At 42.1% G+C, this 19,534-nt stretch overlaps 1 protein-coding gene across 1 annotated transcript in view; it reads left to right on the top strand.

Moving 5' to 3' along the window:
* Window positions 1–19,534, top strand: part of PAPPA (pappalysin 1) — a 3,990,201-nt gene that overhangs the window by 816,918 nt on the left and 3,153,749 nt on the right. The window lies entirely within an intron of this gene.

The following is a 19,534-nucleotide window of genomic DNA, read 5'->3' as shown; positions in this document are numbered from 1 at the left end:
CGTCATTTAGTCTTGATAAATGTGCAAAAGCAACCTTTAAAGCAGGAAAACTGCAGTACTAAGAAAACATCAGTTTGGGACAAGAATATTATATAAATGAATTTGAGCAAGAGGGAGTGTATAAATATTAGGGAATTATTGAAGGATCAACAATAAAACATGAACAAATGTGAATAAAACATAGTAAGGAGTACTTTAGAAGACTTAAATTAATCCTGAAAACAGAGTTGACATCTAGGAATAAAATCCAGGCAATAAACCAATTTGCTCTTCCTGTCCTAATGTACAGTTTTGGAGTGATTGACTCGTGTTGGATAGATTAGATAGGAAAACAAGAAGGTTGCTTCATGCTCACCAAATGATTTATAAAAATCAGTGCATACCAAGATTATATATTCTTCGTTCCGAAGGAGGGATGGACCTCCTTGAAACTGATTACATGTACAGAAATGCAATTGTGGGACTCCACACATATCTGCTGACCTCACATGACCCAAATGTACTGAAAGTTTTGAAACATGAGAGTAAATCTAAGATGACTTCTCTGCTTAGTCTAGCAGAAGTATATTGGCGCCAAACAGGAATGGAAATCAAACCACAAGTGGATAAAAACCAGGCAGCAACTGAATGTGCCAAAAAGCAAAAGAAAGAATATAAGGTGAAGGACCAGATGAGAAAGCAAGAAATGTGGAAACTGCACAAATATAGTTGCAAGTATAGAAAACTTCTGGAAGAACCTCATTTGATTAGGAACAAGCGCAGGAATGGTTAAGGAGAGGTGAATTCAAACCAAGAGATGAAAGATTAATATTGGTGGCATAAGATGGTGAGCTATGTACATGGTTTACAAAGTCCATTGAACATGTGGGAGAAACAGACAAATGTAGGTTTTGTAACACAGAATTGGAAACAGTTGCACACGTCATTGCTGGTTGCAGCATGCTAATGGCAGAAGGACTCTATACTAAAAGACATAATAATGTGGCGAGACTGTTGCACTGGGGATTGTGCAAATATTATCGTGCTGAAGTAGCTGAAAAACACTGGAAACATGAGCCACAAAGAATCATGGAAAATTATGATGTCTACATCACATGGGATCATCCATTGCCAACAGCTGAAAGATAGATGCTAGAAAACTGGATATAGTGGTCCAAGAAAAGAATACAAAAGTAACATTGATCATTGAAATCGCCACACCTAGTGACTACAGTGTCCTGCGTACAGAGAGACACAAAGTCATAAAATAACATGATTTGCAAGCAGAAACAAGAGCAATGTGGAAGAAAGATACCCAGATAGTTCTAATAGTAATAGGAGCAACAAGTCTTAAAAGAGTCTACAATCATATTTTGATATACTACCAATACATGTAACTCCATACGACTTGCAGAAGGAGTCAGTACTGAGCACATTGCGGGTTGCTGCAAAGAGCACTTTTGGCTGACATCCAAGAGTGAAACAATACTAATTTCATGAACCTTAATCGTACTTTGACTTAGGAATGGGGTCCATTCATGTCATGGTATTAGAAACCCAAACAATTTGGAGAAATTAAAAAGAAAGAGAGAAACCATATACCTTTATGGGCATTTCAGAGGATCTCTAGTTCGTGTATTGACACATCTTTGGGATAAGGGGTGGGGGTGGGTAACTAGGGAACTCAGTAAAAACCAACAGAGTCTCAGGGAAGATAGGTAGACTCCCTGAAGGTAGGCACCCCTTCTGTGAACTGAACCAGAAAACCAAGAGCTAAGAGGCAACAGTATTAACTACTGTAACTCAAGGTCATGTATTTCCATTTCAAATATGTTATTATACCACTAAAATTTAATTCCAGAAGATACTGCAAACACTTGCCCCAAACTATTTTTGAAAAAGAGAATGAAAAAGTAGGGAATTGTCATGTTTCAGTATATTTTGCTCAACACATTTTGTCTTGCTATATTTCACTATTATATCTAAAGTGATTACAGTGAGCACACTGCAACAAAGCTTGATATTTCAAAGTCAGAGGGTGGCATGGTATACCGGGGTTAGTGTTTCTGTTTCAGAACTTCAGAATTTGGGGTTCAGTCCTGACTTTCATTCACTGTTCTGATAAAGAGGTTGTTCTTAAAACAGGACTGATGCCAAAGGTATTAGGGCAGCTAAGCAGATAAAACTTTCCCAGGCAACCAAGAACCTTTCCTCTTCTCATTACAAATCACATAATACTACACCATACATATCTTCTTTTCTACAGTATGGGAATGGCCACATGTTGCCTTTTGTTGTTTTGATTGTTTGTCTTGCTATTTGGAACCTTTTGTGTATGAATAGTCAGTATATTTTAGTCTTATTCTCTTGTGTCTGCCTTATTACTTTTAACATGAGAAGCATTTTTTATATATTTTTTTTCTGGCAGAAAAATTCCTTTTCTTTCTTTGCCACTGGGGCAGGGACTGTTGTTCAGGTGTGCCAATCTTTGTTTAACAAATTGCCCATGTTTATTTTGTTACCTTTCGGGGCTCCTTTTGTCAAGAGTAAAACCAAGTAAAAGAAAAATAACCAGAGATCCTGTAGAGGTATTAGAGATATTTCAGAAATTTTATGAAAATTTGTATAAAATATGGAAATATGGAAATAAAGAAAGAGCAGAAATGAAAGTGTTTATGAAAGACTCAAGGCAGAGGTAGATGAGACTTGACAATTAACACTAAAATGGGAGGAGATGAGATAAAAATGGTGATGTATAATCAGTCTTCAGGAAAATCTCCAGGAACAGATGGTATTCCTGTGGAAGTTTGGAATTTTAGAGGGAAGAAAGTGATAAAGATCTGGGAGATTTTATTTAACAGTATTTTAAAAGGAGGGGAAGCACCAAAGTAATGGAAGAAAGCTGCGGTGGCTGTATTATCTAAAGATGGTAAAGACCAATCAGACCAAGCTTTATATAGACCTATTTTAATTTTTAACTGTGTTTATAAAATGTCTATGTTTATACCAGCTACAAAATGGCAAAGGTGTTACCGTAATTGATAGGTAGATATGGATAAGTTTCATTTTGTGGAGAAGAGGCAAATATTTGATCACCTTAATAGAGCAATGATGATTCAGGGGAAGCAAAATGTAAGAAAATACTGCTGTTAGTGGGTTTTGTTGCAGAGAAAGCATTCGAAAAGTAAGCTGTTTTTTTATGACTACGGCAATAGAAGCATTTGCATTCTTTGATACAATAATAAAGTTAATTAGGAGAATATATGAAGGATCATTGGCAAGAATTAAAGGAGGAGGGCTCCTCTCTGATAAGGAGTTTTAAACTGAGGATCCAGGGAGATGTGTCCTCTTTTCCTTTTGATATTTTCTTTATATTTGGTGCCATTAGCAAAGAAAATAAGAGACTCAGAAATGTAAAGCTATATTTGGTGTGGTATTCAAGAAAAATTGGCTTTATTTGCAGATGATATTATTTTATACCTGATAAATTCAGAAAAGGATATCTCAGAGTTGTGGAACATTTTGAGACAGTTTCAGGTCTTGTCAGGATATAAAATTAATGAAGATTAAACAAAGGCTATGTCTGTAAACTATGTACCCACACATGAATGGGTTCAGCAATACCCACATTTTGGGGGACATGATAAGATGAAGTATGTAGGAGTATGGATTAAAAAGGCTTCTGTTATGGCAGTTAAAGATATTGGAAAGAGAACAAAAAGTAATACAAAAACTGAGAAACTGGAAGCTGTTGTTTACGGATATGGATAGTAAGATACACACAGTGAAAATATTTGGGTCTGTATCAGAAGATCGCAGTTTCAAAACTTTGAATCTGATATGGTCGACACCATATGATCGAAGTCTTGAAACTTCAAATCTTTTAACGGAGATTTCCGTACAGCATGGAAAGGGAAGATTTCCCTTTTCTGCACTGTAGTGTGATCTTGGAGTTGGTATATTTCAGTAGCAGGGTGTGTGGGGGGTGCAGGGGGCTTGCCCCCCTGCTTAGAGCATTTAAATGGTTTGTTTTTGTTGGTTGTTGTGTTTTATTACATTTTCGATGTTTCAAGACTTCGATTATATAGTGTCGACCATTTCAGATTCAAAGTTTTGAAACTTTGATAATGTAATATAGACCCAAAATATTTTTAGTTCCTTTAGTTTTATAGTTTTATATACTGTTCAGGCATATGTTTATCAATCAGAGGAGAAGTTGTGGACAATAATTAATAAAGAATTTAAGGAATTTATCTGTGAGTGAAAGAGGGCAAAAGCTAAGTGGGAAAAGTTGATCCTTCCAATATCGCAACATGGTTTAGGATTACCTGCTTTGAAGGGATATTTTAGAGCTACACCGTTAAGGCACATGTACTTAATGCAAGCAAAAGGTGATAATTTAGAATGGAAAGGGATGATGATAAAATGGAGGGAGTTCAAGAAATACAGAGAAAGTGGGATTTTGGTACAGATTCTTAAGGAGAATAATAGCAGCCATAGAGAAGATTATATTCGTAAAGTAGCAGAAAGTATTCTGAGAACTAAGCAAACATGAAAATGGAGAAAGAAGTTTTTTGCCAATAGAGATGACTGCAAGCAAGGGTACGGAAAATAGGCAAGTGGGAGCTAGAATTTACTGGGGAAAACTGGCAAAAGAACCACGGTATTAGGAGCAAATGACTGGAGAGGGAAAGGTAATAGTGAGTTATGAGGCTGCGAAGACATTTGGACTGTGGGACTGCCATCCCCACCTAGAATTGATTTCAGACTATAAGCAGAGAGAATGGGAGAGGAGAATCCTAAGTAAAAGGCCTGCTCTGGTAGAGTTTTTAGTTGAATCTAGAATAGAGTTCGGTGTTAAAAATGGTTAATTAGTAGGGCATATAAAATATTACATGATAACTATAAGAATCAATTAGAGGAGGTTCGAAAAGTTAGGGAAGAGAGACTGGAAAAGCAATTTACAAGAGAACAATGGGAGGACATAAGTATGGCTGCCAAGTATGCAACAAACTCCATGTTTAGGATCTTTGCCTGGAAGTGTTTGCATAGGTATTTTTATATCCCAAGCAAACTTCGAAGAATTTTCACTCGGGTAGATTGAAAATGTTGGACATGTGATGGGGAAATAAGAGATAACTGGGAATATGTGTTCATGGAGTGTAAAGAGTTGGCAGATTATAAAAATTCCCTACTGAGTTCTCTGTCAGAAGTATTGGGTAAGCAAATGGCTGTAGCTAAGGAAATGATTCTTTTGAGCTGGACATGGGATCTGCATTGCCTAGACATAGTAAGGCTTTGTTAAGTTTAATTCTGTTGGATGCCAAAAAAGCGGTTAATAGAAAGTGGAAATCAAAGTCAAAACCAACAGTATGTGAAGTATTGAGTATAATAAAAGAGATAAAAGAACTAGCAGAAGTATCTTTAGAAAAAAGGAAGGAAAAAAATTACATAGAAATAAATATAAATTGTGGGAACAATACATGCAGAATAATGTTCAGTAGGGAGAGGAGTGAAGTTTAAGAGAAGGGAAGAATTTAGCAATTTATGTAATGTACTGATAATAGTTACAAGGACAGATAATATAAGTGATGTATAATGTATGTGAGTATGAAAAATGTTGATGTGGTTGTTTTCTTTTCTATTCATGTATGTTTGCGTATGTCTTAAGTGACAATTTAATAAATGTGTTTAAAAAAGAATTCAACCAAGTTACTCAACACAGACATTAAAAAATATCCGCACACTTTTGTGTTGGAGCAGCTTTTTAGCTTTTCCCAGCTGTTATAAAAACAATTAAATAATCTTCTGCAGCACAGGAATCTTCACCTCCTCCCTCCTTTCCTGAAATAAAGAAGTTAAAAATTATTTTCTCCTTAAAGGTTTTTCTTCTACTACATTAAGATGTGGTAAAGGACACGACTTCTAATTTTGCAAAATCAGTAAAAAAAAAATGAATGTTATGATTATTGAGTACACTTCCTCAGTTGTCTCCAGTAAACAGATTCAGCCTGCTACTCCTAGGGTTTTTACACATTTCAGTTTTGCCAGTTATTGATTAGGCTGGTCTAGAAAAGGTAGTCCTGAAAGCTTAAGACCAGAGGTCAGGAGCTCCTTCCCCCATCACTTCTTATGTAGGTCCTCAAGGTTCATTAATTAAAGATGCTTTTTCCCCAAGTGCATTATCCTGGGTGTTGATAATTCAGTCACTGACAACGGCATTTTTTCGACTACTGCCAGCTATGTGACTGCTAATGCCACTGACCTAGGTGTGGATATCTACTTCTATCCACTTGACTTCTGTCTCATTCAGACTGACCCAGTTATTAGAGTGCTATCTTGCGAACATCAGCACATTTGATTCTAGCTTCTGTGATTTTAGTTTTACCTGCATCAGTGTCAGCACTTTTGCTCCTAGTACAGAGTTTGTGTCCCACACATCATTTGATTGTTTTAATGCCAGCTGCTCTAGCATTAATGCCCTTAAAGATGGAGACTATGCTTCTTTTTCTGTTTTTATATAGGGCAGGTAGATCCTTTAAAGAACTTCCACAGCAAGATTTTCTTAGGTCTGATTTATACCTCTGTATCCAAGTATTTAGCAAAAAAGGTATCCGTATTCTTCTAATTCTGAGCCCACTGCTAAGAGATGCAAAACATCTGTGGCAGAAATGAGGCATACAGATTCTTCTTTTGAGTTCACCTGCAGATGACCTAGGCGATAAGCAAGGGATGAACTTGCCTTCCTCCCTCCCATGTGAACATGACAAGTAATTTGGTGGGAACTTCCAACTGATGCAGTAGACAATGGTGGGCAAGTGATAAAATTTCTTCTCACAATGAAGGCTGCAGAAAGTCTGTAAGTTCACCCTGCAGTACTTCTGGATTGGGAATTCCTTGGTATATGTCCTTAAAGATGCTGCAAAAGGTGCTTGAAAGAACCTGTACACCTTGATCCTAGTGCCCATAAGGACTGACCATGTCTTTCTGCCCCCAGGGAATATTACTTTTGTGTAGAGAACCTGAAGCCATGTGATATTACTTCTGCAACACAACTAAAAAGGCTCAAATGCTAACACCCCAGTTCTCCATGTTCTGGACAGAGTCAAGTACAATAGACAGAAGTAGGACGTGCATATTCCCATCCACCATATTATTTTTATTCTTGCTGATTGTCTCACAATTCATTTCCAGAGTGATTTAGCCGACAGAATGCAACAGTTTTTTTTCTGGATAGGTTATCAGATGGATAATTCAAAGAAACGTCAAGGGCTTAGGCTTCATCTTCCCTGTAGTACAAGAGCAACCTCATAGTCTGCAATGCTGTACATTGTGGCTGACAGAACTGCTCAGTCTGCCGGATCTGGTATTGCTGTGTGGTTGCACACCTGACTCTTCTTAATTGGGTTCACCAAGGATACTAATGGAATCTTTGCCTTTTTCAGGTTCCTTCTGGTTTAGAAAAATGTTCAGCAGTAATTTAAAATCATGGTCAAGGAAGGCAAAATCCTAACTGCTGTGTAAGTCAAATTCCAGCCTCTACAGCTTTTTTCAAAAGAATGCAGAGTATCCAAAGCTGGATGTAGTATTTATGGGATATACAGCAACAACAGAGGCTGCTGGAAAGATAGTAATGTCAAGGACCCAAAGGTAAAAGTCTTCATCATTCTGCAGTTGGCCATGGTCAGCTCACAAAATGATAGCAGCATACCTGTGGACTTGTGTGATTGGCCCATTTTGTAAATGGTCAGGGGTCATTTTTCCATCCTCTTGTATGGTGTTAGAAGAAGATAACTTGGAGTAAGTGGTTGAGAGAAATCATATTTAGAGTGTACTATAACCCTTTCACTGCACCCCCAAATCTTCCCTGTTGTACTTGCCAAAAATCCTGCTCCTTCAGAAGCAACAGGAAGGAGATATTAAGTCCCTTGCAAAAATGAGCTATCCAAGAGGTCCTAACTGTCCGTAAATGATATGGATATTATTTCTTTCTTTTTTTTTATTTCCAAAGAAAAAAAGAAGGCCATTTTGGATCTCCAACATTTCTTTGTCCCAAAAGAAGACTTTTGAATGGTCACCATGCAGTCCTGTACGTTTAGTTCCATGTCAGGATCAACAATGATTCTAGGAGGTATCTGGACTTTCGTGATGATGCCAGTCTATATCTTGTCAGGAGTCTGTCTTCCTTTCAGAGTCAACTCTGCCTCAAGTATGTTCATAAAGCATATTTGTAGTAGCATTTGTTCAGAGATGGCAGTGAGACAAAATCTTAAGGTACATAGAAGACGCTTCCTCCTTGTTGGATGCGGTACATAACAGGTAAACTCTACTAGAACTTGCACTCCCTAGGGATCATGGTCTTCCTCATAAAGTCTCACCTGCTTCCATTTCAAACCCTGGCCTTTGTCTGCTGTTGTCTAGAGGCAACCATTTATGGACCTTTTTTGTCTGGAGAAGGGTTACTTCCTCTGCAGTGAGTGGTAGCATGCATTCATTATTTCCACACTGATCTATTAGAGGCTTGCCTCAAAGACTTAGTGTTTATGACAGCTTCAGTTTTCCTGGTACTTCCACATGCTATACTTCACATCAAGATACTTTAGCTGACTATGACCCTAGTTATGGCCCTTTGTTATGCAGTCAAAATATCCAAGAGTTCTTCTTTCAGCTGCTCCCATTAGGGGTCGCCACAGCAGATCAACTGTTTCCATTTCTTCCTGTCCTCTACATCTTGCTCTGTCACACCAACCACCTGCATGTCCTCTCTCACCACATCCATAAACCTTATCTTAGGCCTCCCTCTTTTTCCTGTTACCTGGCAGCTTCATCCTTAGCATCTTTTTCCCAATGTACTCTGCATCCCTCCTCAGCACATGTCCAAACCAACGTAATCTTGCCTCTCTGGCTTTGTCTCCAAACCTTCCAACCTGGGCTGAGCCTCTAATATACTTATTCCTAATCCTGTCCATCCTCGTCACACCCAGTGCAAATCTTAACATCTTCAACTCTGCCACGTCAAGCTCTGACGCCTGCCTTTTTGTCAGTGCCACTGTCTCCAACCCATATAACATAGCTGGTCTCACTACCCTCTTGTAGACCTTCCCTTTTACTCTTACTGGTACTAGTTTGTCACAAATCACTCCTGACACTCTTCTCCACCCACTCCATCCTGCCTGTACTCTCTTCTTCACCTCTCTTCCACACTCACCATTACTCTGAACTGTTGATCCCAAGTACTTAAACTCGTCCACCTTCGCCACCTCTACTCCCTGCATCCTCACCATTCCTCTATCCTCCCTCTCATTCACACACATATATTCTGTCTTAGTCCTGCTGACCTTCATTCCTCTTCTCTCTAGAGCATATCTCCACCTCTCCAGGGTCACCTCCACCTGTTCCCTACTCTCACTACAGATCACAATGTCATCTGCAAACATCATAGTCCATGGGGACTCCTGTCTGATCTCGTCTGTCAATCTGTTCATCACCATTGCAAATAAGAAAGGGCTCAGAGCTGATCCTTGATGTAATCTCACCTCCACCTTAAACGCATCCGTCACTCCCACCACAGACCTCACCGCTGTCACACTACCCTTGTACATAACCTGTACCACTCTTACATACTTCTTTGACACTCCCGACTTCCTCATACAATACCACAGCTCCTCTCTAGGCACCCTATCATATGCTTTCTTTAAATCCACAAAGACACAATGCAACTCATTCTGACCTTCTCTGTACTTCTCCATCAACACTCTCAGAGCAAACATTGCATCTGTAGTGCTCTTTCCTGGCATGAAACCATACTGCTGATCACTAATCATCACCTCCCTTCTTAACTTAGCTTCCACTACTCTTTCCCATAACTTCATGCTGTGACTGATCAGTTTAATCCCTCTGTAGTTACTACAGCTCTGCACATCACCCTTATTCTTAAAAATCGGTACCAACACATTTTTCTCCATTCCTCAGGCATCCTCTCACTTTCCAAGATTTCATTAAACAATCTAGTTAAAATCTCCACTGCCATTTCACCTAAACACCTCCATGTTTCCACAGGTATGTCTTCTGGACCAACAGCCTTTCCGTTCTTCATCCTCTTCATAGCTATCCTTACTTCCTCCTTGCTAATCCACTGCACTTCATGATTCACTATCCGCACATCATCCAACCTTCTCTCCCACTCATTCTCTTCATTCATCAACCCCTCAAAGTACTCTTTCCATCTGCTCAGCACACTCTCCTCGCTTGTGAGTAAGTTTCCCTCATTATCCTTTATCACCCTTACCTGCTGCACATCTTTACTAGCTCGGTCCCTCTGTCTAGCCAATCGGTACAGGTCCTTTTCTCCCTCCTTAGTGTCCAGCCTTTTATACAACTCATCATACGCCTTATCCTTTGCCTTCGCCACCTCTCTCTTTGTCATGCACCTCATCTCCTTCTACTCTTGTCTACTTTCTTCATCTCTTTGACAATCCCACTTCTTCTTCGCCAACCTCTTTCTCTGTATACTCTCCTGTACTTCTTCATTCCACTACCATGTCTCCTTGTCCTCCTTCCTCTTTCCAGATGTCACACCAAGCACCTTTCTAGCCATCTCTCGTACTAGCTCTGCTGTAGTTACCCAGCTATTCGGTAACTCTTCACTGCCATCCAGTGCCTGTCTTAACTCTTCACTGAACATCACCTCACAATTACCCTTTTTCAATTTCCACCATTTGATCCTTGGTGCTGCCCTCACACTCATCCTCCTCTTCTTGATCACCAATGTCATCCTACAAACCACCATCCTATGCTGCCTAACTACACTTTCCCCTGCCACCACTTTACAGTCTGCAATCTCCTTCAGACTGGCCCTTCTACATTAGATATAATCCACCTGTGTGCATCTTCCTCCACTCTTGTATGTCACCCAATGCTCCTCCCTCTTTTTAAAATACATATTCATCACAGCCATGTCCATCCTTTTCGCAAAATCCACTACCATCTGACCTTCTGCATTCCTTTGCTTAACACCATACCTACCCATCACTTCTTCATCCCCTCTGTTCCCTTCACCAACATGCCCATTGAAATCTGCTCCCATCACCAGTCTCTCACCCTAAATAAAATAATAAAATAAATAAAATATCTAAGAGTTGCAGGTCGCATATTCAGTGATGGCAGAATCTCACTCATCAAGTAGCTGGAAATCCATTTCAGTTGCAAACACCTTCATTTTTTGGACTCAGTTACCATTTACTTTTGGATTGGAGCGCACAACAATGGGCAACACTACTGAATGCATGGTCACTGAATGAGTCTCATCTCTACATAAACATCTTGAACATTCTTAACCTTTCAGACCTCCCTGCCTCCTTTTTCTGTCAGAAAATGTAGATATTGTCTGGTGTATAGCAATGAGAATCTGGCAGTTGGCAACAGAGTCTCACCAAGTTTTGAATGCCCATCATATCCCAGGGGAGATAGATTCAGTAGCAGACATTTTCATCCACTGCTTGTTGATGAAACACAAATGGTGTCTGATCCTTTCAGAAACTAGGAGAGTGTTTCATATCTGATGTAAGTATGTGTGACATTTTTATGTTTCCAGTCAGCAAATTTTTTCAGTATTTTCCAGTAATCTGTCCAGTGCAGAGTCAGATCAATGTTGATGTGGTCCAGAAATGACTTCTGGTCTTTTTCTGTGCATTCCCCTATTTCCCTGATGAACAGGTTTATCAGTTTAGGTTTACTTGTCAAGGCAAAACTGATTCTGATGATCCCCTTCTAGACCAGACAATTGTTTCTTGCCATAGCTTTAACCACTAGAAAAATCCTATTGCTGTAACCTTTCAGGATGATGTTATCCCACCCATTTGACAAACATCTTCCTGTAATGTTGGTAACATGTCTTCTGTTCCTTTAATGGCCAGTAATTTTATCTTTTCAGAACAAGCAATTGTTAAAGTATCTGCTCAGAGACCTGGACATTGAGAAGACATATTCAGATAAATGGACCTATTTTTTTTTTTTTTTTTTTTTTTTTCATTCGGGCTTCTACCACTGGCTTAGAACTTTTTCTCAGATGTTTTCCTTCTTGTCCACAAGTTGTGATTCTATGCTCAGCTACTCTTTCATTAAAGTTTGTTTGACTTCTTTATCTTATTTCCATTTGCAAATTTTTCTGTTTCTTAAGGGGTCTGTAATGTCTATTTATTGGACAGTTATTATATTTGGTCTTTGTTTATGATCCTGTTCTCCATTTGGACATTTATCTTATGCTAGTAAAGCTAACCCTTTCTCTTTTTGAACTGACTGCCTCTGCAGATTTTAAGTAGATGTCCTGTGGCCATTATTTATACTAAAATGATTTCCAAACTCTTAAGCTGTTTGTCTTTGGATATGTTAATTGTTGCACAGGGATAGGGTGGCATTTAGAACAAACCTACCTTTCTGCCGAATATGAGTAAAACGTCTAATTTAAACCAGTGTATAAAAGTAGATTACTACCACAATCCTGAAGCCCAGTCTTGAAAATCATGATTCCAGGACCAAAATAATAAAAGACCAAAAGGCTGAAGATCACAGTATCGAATTCCTGCTCTTGTCTCCCTTGCAAGGCCCGTGTTAGCACTTGTTCCTGGGTTCTCACTGGTAAGGGGATTTGGTATTAAAATTTACAAGACTTTGTCGTCTTCAGCATTTTGGTTAGTCAGTATTATGAGCTCTCTCGAGGTTATGACCTTCAAGATTGTGGGTTTCAAAATTGTGATACTTTCTCATACTATACTTCACATCAAGATACTTTAGTAGACTATGACAGTCCTAGTTATAACTGTTTTCTTCTTACCGTGCTTCCTCAGAGGGAATATCTTCTGTACTGTGTGCATGTCCACAGACAGCTCAGATTTTAAACAGATAAGACATTTTTTTTGCAAAGATGGTAACTTTACTTCTTTTCTCAAATCTAATTTAGGTAAAAAGTTGCTTGAGTTCACAATTTCTAAATGGTTAGCCAGATGAATTTATATTTGCAATTTTTAGCATAGAAAATGTGTGTAGTTTGTAAGGATCATTCTGCCAGTGCTGTTACTACTTCTGCTGTTCTAGCTCAGTACCTTTCTGATAGGCATGTGCACCTGCAGTGTGGTCTGCCAGTAATACCTTTGTGTGCTACTGCATTCTGGACATTTTTCCAGGTGAAGGTCTTCTTTTGGGACCACTGTTAATCATAGTATATATTCCACTGTTGACAAGGGTATATATTCATGAGGGAGGAGACCCTGGAAGTTCAGCTAGAGACTCTTCTCCTGTTAGTTAGAGAAGATGGACCTCTTTTTATCAGAGAGTAAAAATTTTCCATAATAGATCTGTAAGAAGTTCCTTCCTTCAGTATGAAGTCTCATCTCATCTCCGTTGTTGTTTTTTTTCCTTTTTCTCGGCTAAGCTTGTAAAAAGGAGAACTAGTTAGTGAAGCATGCAAGGTGCATGATGTGAAGTAAGAGGGACCTGGGAAAAGTGTTATCTGCCAATTAGTCCTACTGCCTATGGCATCAATCCTGTTAGTTACAGAAAATGTATCTTCCTCTTAAAGATCTGTCATTATGTTAAGTACAAAACTTTAATTTTAGCCTTTGTCTGCATGACATTTTTCCATGACCTCTGGTTTGCTCTTAGAACTATGAATATAGAGTGGAATGTGTATGCCTATAGCATTTGCTCTAGGGTTTGTTGGCTAAGTCATAGATGAAAAGTGCCCACAATGATACGTTCAATAGCATGGTTAACAAATGATTAATCAAATTATATATGTAAGATCTGAAGCTGTTGTTTTCATTTGGTCTTCAACCTGAGGGACTCGGATCTGGCATGGTTCTGACTCAGCCGTATACTCCAGCATCATATCCAAAGTCCAAGCTCCTCTCCTACCCACAATGCCACGCTGTCCCATTTCACTCCAGATCTCATTTGCCGCTCGATTTGAACAGCATGGGTTTCCACTGCTTCAAGCTCCATAGTTCATATGGGGTGGCTTTTGGGGTTATTCTTCTCCTTTTCTCTAGTTTTCTATCTTTCTAACCCCTACCTTCCCCTTGCACAGCTCGGCATCAGTCTCAATCCAAAAAAAAAAAAATCTTTCTTTTCTATCCTATTGTGTGTGTGTGTGTGTGTGTGTGTGTGTGTGTGTGTGTGTGTGTGTGTGTGTGTGTGCGCGTGCGCGTGCGCATGCGCTTGGGCCTTCCTTTGCCATGGCTGACACTGCTAAGCCGGGCTTTAGGAAGTGTGCAGAGTTTGTTCATAAGCTGCTACATTCTGATGCCTACACTCTGTGTGTTGCCTGTTTGGGAGTTTCCCATTTAGATTCCTTCTGCTCAATCTGCTCGGGCTTCAATCCCTGCACTTTGATTGACAGGAGGAACAAGCTTATTTTAAAGGGCCTTATCCCACCTTCTGCAGAGGCTTCTTCTTTTTCATCTGCCCTGGGTTTTGGGACTCACCTTCCTGCTGAGAAGCCTGAGGATAGTGAGAAGGTCCATACTAAAGAAAGGGAGCGGCCTAGGAATAGGTCTCCTGAGTGCTCTTCCTCAGCCAAGCCTCCATCTAAGTCCCACCTGGAACCAAACTGGAGTTCCCATTGGCTCTGGTCTCTGCACTTCTCCCCGGAGCTGCAAACCTCTTGAGCTCAGTCCCCAGCTGTCACCTCTCCTCGGTACCATTCTAGTCTGGGGTAAGTGACCTCTTCCGTCCAGTCCGCTTGGAATCTGTCCGAAGTCAAGGTGGACAAAATGATGTTGAAATTCCTTCGGGCCTAGATTCAGCTGGGTGTCCTGCCTGCTCCATCCGTCATTGAGGCCAGGAGCATCCAGTTTGCCTTCCTCCTTATCTATCTTTCTGTGATCCGGCCTTCAGTTTCGGAGTCTATGGGTTCGAAGTTCCCAGGTGTTAAGGGGTAGGCGTTGATGGTCCCGGGTACCTCGATGCCGATCGTTGCCTTGAGCGGTTTGGCTCTGACGGTTTTGGAGCGGACTGACTCTTGGAGCCGTAACCTTGGTGTCAGGTTTGAGGGGATGGCGTTGACTTCGTGGTTTTCAGGGTTGCCCCTTCCGCTCAGGCTCTCTGCTTTGGCCCCCCCCCCCTCAGAGCTGAGGGAGGTGGATCCAGTCAGTCCTGTCAGCTTGCCTGTGGCATTCATGGTGGTGGAGAGGGTCCTCTCATCTCTGTCTAGACCCTTGACACTCTTGTCCTCAGATTCCACCCTGGCCCCCTCTCTTTCTGGGCCGGAGTCTTCCATCCTGCCCCCTCAGGGACAGCTTGCTGCCAGTTTGCCCTAGGAGGTTCCAATCCTGGAACTCCATAAATCTTCCAAATCCTCCCCAAAGCCCCCTCGGATGCAAACATGCAAGAGGAGGCACTTAGACTCCCCGCCTGAGTCTCTCAATGATCATACCGACTTGGAGGAAGGGGAGGGCTTCCCCAATCACCCCTGGAGGATGTCTCCTTTGGGAACATCATGCTGATCCTTCGCCAACGTGGTGGGTGGTCTACCCTCAAGCCCAGTCCTGACAAGTCAGTATTCCTGGAGGTGTTTGGCATAGGACCTTCTACCTCCCGGGTGTCCCCCCCCCCGTGCATTCTTTAGTGGATCTTATCTCCACTAGGGCATGGAAGGAACTGGACATGGTTGATCCTATCCCCAGGCACCCAGACAAGGTTCTTAGCACCCCATCTGACAAGCCCCATTGGTCCAAGGGGTCTCCAGTCGATGCCATGATGGCTAGAGTGGCCACTAAGAAGGAGCTAGCTCAGGAGAGCTCCTCAGTCCACCCTCCAGACAGGGAGTCTCAGATGATGGATTGTTTTGTGAAGCAGGCCTTTGCTTCAGCCACTTTTACCTTATGTGCGCTGAATTTCCTGGCACATGTAATCAGACTGCAGAGGGACCTGGTCAAAGAGGTCACTGAGTCTGCCCCAGAGTCCATGTCAACAGAGGTGAAGAAGATCTTCTCCCCCCGTATGGCCACCCTCACTTCTATTTCGAATATGTCCATGAGGCTTCTCTCACGTGCTACTGAGGGTGCCTTGAGGGCTGCGGGGACTCGTATGGCCATCAGGCGACATGCCTGGCTCTGCCTTTGTGCCTTCTCAGAGTCCTTCAAGACGTCTTTCACAAATGCACTCTACGACAGTTCCACCTTGCTTGTAAAAACAGTTTGCGACATGTTAACTCAGAGCGAGAAGGATGGGAAGACCTTGTCTGCCATCGGGATCCGCTTATCCACCTCACAAGATCCTTTCCAAGGAATCAGCATGGGGTCAAGAAGCTGTGGTTTCGGAAGTCTCAGGGTTCTTCCCAAGACGCTTAAGATATGTCTTCCCCCAGGGGCGCTGCCCTCATGACAGAGGGGGTCCGAAGAACTAGTGTTGACGGTATGCTTTCCCAGACAGACCCTTTCAGCAATCCTGAGGGATTGCTCAACTGCTCATCTCTGGATGCAGTCAACAGGTACTTATCTCTGCACCCAGCAGCCTAGGAGTCCATTACAAACGATCATTGGGTTCTGTAGATCATATACAGAGGTTACTCTATCCCCTTTCTTCACCCCCCCCCATTCCACCCAGACACTGCCCAGATGTTCCACCCAGTCAGTGGAAGGATGCAGCCATAGAAATTGCCTGCCTGCTCGCAAAATGGGTCATCCAGCCCATCCCCCCAGAACAGTCTGGCTCAAGCATTTATTCCAGGTTCTTTTTGGTGCCAAAGAAAATGGGGGACTTTAGACCCATTCTGGATCTTTCAATCCTGAACCTGTCCATTGCCAAGACAAAGTTTTGGATAGTCGCCATTCAGTCCATTCTGCCCTTCCTGCAGATGAATGACTAGATATGCTCGGTGGACCTCCAGGACGCATACTACCATATCAAGATAGAGAGGCACTCCCGGAGGTTTCTCCATTTCTGGCTGGGACCCAACCATTTTCAGTTCAGAGTACTCTCCTTTGGACTCACCACTGCCCCCTGGTGTTTACTAAAGTAATGGTGGTAGTGGCGGCTCACCTGCACCTGCTTGGAAGGAACTGGACATGGTTGATCCTATCCCCAGGCACCCAGACAAGGTTCTTAGCACCCCATCTGACAAGCCCCATTGGTCCAAGGGGTCTCCAGTCGATGCCATGATGGCTAGAGCGGCCACTAAGAAGGAGCTGGCTCAGGAGATCTCAGGTCTTTCCCTACCTTGATGTTTGGCTCCTCTGTGCTTCCTCCAGGCATTGGCTAATGCAGACCAGGGATTATCTTCTTCATAGATCCCCGTGCCTGGGTATTACCTTAAATCTCACCAAGTCCCAACTGATACCAGTTCAGGTGTTGGATTTCATAGGTGCCCGGCTAGACACTACACAAGGCAAATTGTTTCTGCCTCCAGACAGACTTTCTTCTAGGTCAACCATTTATTCTTTCCTCTCCCATGACCACTGTGACCACGGATGCCTCCCTGCTCGGGTGGGGGTGGGTCATTGCATGGGAAGGATGGTCCAAGGCACGTGGTCTGCCCTGGAGACCAGTCTGCATATCAGTGTCCTGGAGATGAGGGCGGTGCTTTTGGCATTACAAGCTCTCCATGCCTGTCTTCCTCCTGGGACTTTTGCCATACAGACAGGCAACATGTCAGGTGGTCTGGTACATCAACAAACGGGGAAACCAGGTTCTATCCCCTTTGCCATGAGGCCATGAGGTTGTGGGAATGGGCGATCTCCACTGACCATTTTCTGGTGGCAATGCACATTTTGGGGAAGTCTATCATCCTGGCGGACAGGCTCAGCCAGTCCATTCTGATGCCTTACGAGTGGTCTCTGAATCCGTCAGTAGTGGGCAAGATCTTTCTAAAGTGGGGTCGGCCATGCTGCGATCTCTTCCCCTCTCCTTCCAACATGAAGTGCAGGGAGTATTTTGCTCTGATCCTCCCTGTGACGGAGACCCCCAGAGATGCACTAGTCCATGCTTTGCCTTCTGGTCTACTGTATGCATATCTTCCACTTCCTCTTATTCCAAAGTTCATTCAGAAAGCTCGGTGGCTGGGGTGTTGAGTTATCCTCATGGCCCCTTTCTGGCTTCATCAAGTTTGGTTCCCCACTCTGTGGTCTCCTATAATGTGTCCTCCTTGGACTCAGGATCCAGTCCTGGATTTGATTTTGCACCCATCAGGGGCTCCTCACCAGGATCTAGTCAACCTGAAGCTCACGGCTTGGCTGCTCCAATTTCCATGATAGCCAGGACTCCCTGCCTTTCTTCTCCTGTTAAAAAGATCCTGATTGTGGCTCATAAGACTTCTACAAGGAAGATCTACTCTAGCAAATGGAAGTGTTTTTTGATCTGGGCTTCTCAGCATGACCTGTATCCCTTTACAGCTCCATTCTCTGCCATTTTGGATTTTTTGGCAGATATTTTTAATCATGGAGCTAGTTTCTCTACTGTCAGGGTCCAATTGACGGTGATTTCCAATTTCTATGTGGGTGAAAATTCGGCTGCCTTGACTGCGCTAAACTTTCTAAGGCTTTTCTAAAAACTACCTTTCTTCTTAGGCCTCCAGTTAAAGGTCCCACGCTCCCTTGGAATCTTACCTTTGTTCTGCAGGCTTTGGTTTCTCCCCTGTTCGAACCAGGTGCCTCAGTCAATTTGCCGTTTTTGTTGTGGAAGACTGCCTTTTTGATAGCAATTACCTTGGCTAAGTGGATTTCTGAGCTTCAAGCATTATATATTAAGCCTCCTTACCTAGTTTTCCATAAAGACAGTGTGTCCCTGCAGACCAATCGATCTTTCTTGCCGAAGGTGGCTTCAAAATCCAATATTAACCAGGTCATTAATCTGGCAGTCTTCTTTCTAAATTTCCAAAATAAAGGAGAGTATAAATTATACATACTAGATGTGCACAGGCAGCTGTGTTTCTGCTTGCATAGAACCTAAAGCTTGCGTAAATCGGATTCATAGGTTCATAGGTTGATACTAGGCTATCAGTCCTAGGGCCTATACAAGCCTAGCCATAACAATTCCCTGGCTATTTCTTCCACACACTATTTACTTCCCTGGACCCCTGTCGAGCAGGGCGACTGACGTGAGCCTTGGGGTGAATTTCCTTTCTCCCATCCAATCATCAAGGTTCCTTTTGAAGAGGGCCATTGAGGCTGTCTGCTTGACATGTATGGGCAGTCTATTCCAGAGTCTGGGGAGTCTCTGAGTCAGGAACCTATCCCTCCAGCATGTTTTGTTTATTGTGATGACAAGGTTTAGATCCCTGGAGCATGTGGCTCTGAGGGATTGGGATTTCTTTAAATGTAGCATGTCCAACAGCTCTGGGTTTGACATGGCCTTTTATGTTAAGCAGAGATCTCCTCGGAGTAGATGATATGCGACAGAGTATAGCTGGATCAGCTTTTTGTCTCCTTTTCGAAACCCTTTTTGGGAAAGCCCATCTCTAAGGTTACCATTACTAATTGGATTTCAGAGTGTATTTCTTTGACCTATTGAGCCAAAAGTTTGTCTCCATCAGACTATGCCCAGGCGCATTCTACCAAATCAG

This window comes from Protopterus annectens, chromosome 16.part0 (genome assembly GCF_019279795.1).
Source record: "Protopterus annectens isolate FY-2018-M chromosome 16.part0, PAN1.0, whole genome shotgun sequence".
NCBI classification, from domain to species: domain Eukaryota; kingdom Metazoa; phylum Chordata; order Ceratodontiformes; family Protopteridae; genus Protopterus; species Protopterus annectens.
Note: the sequence above shows the minus strand (reverse complement) of the source record. Positions and strands in the feature narration are given on the sequence as shown.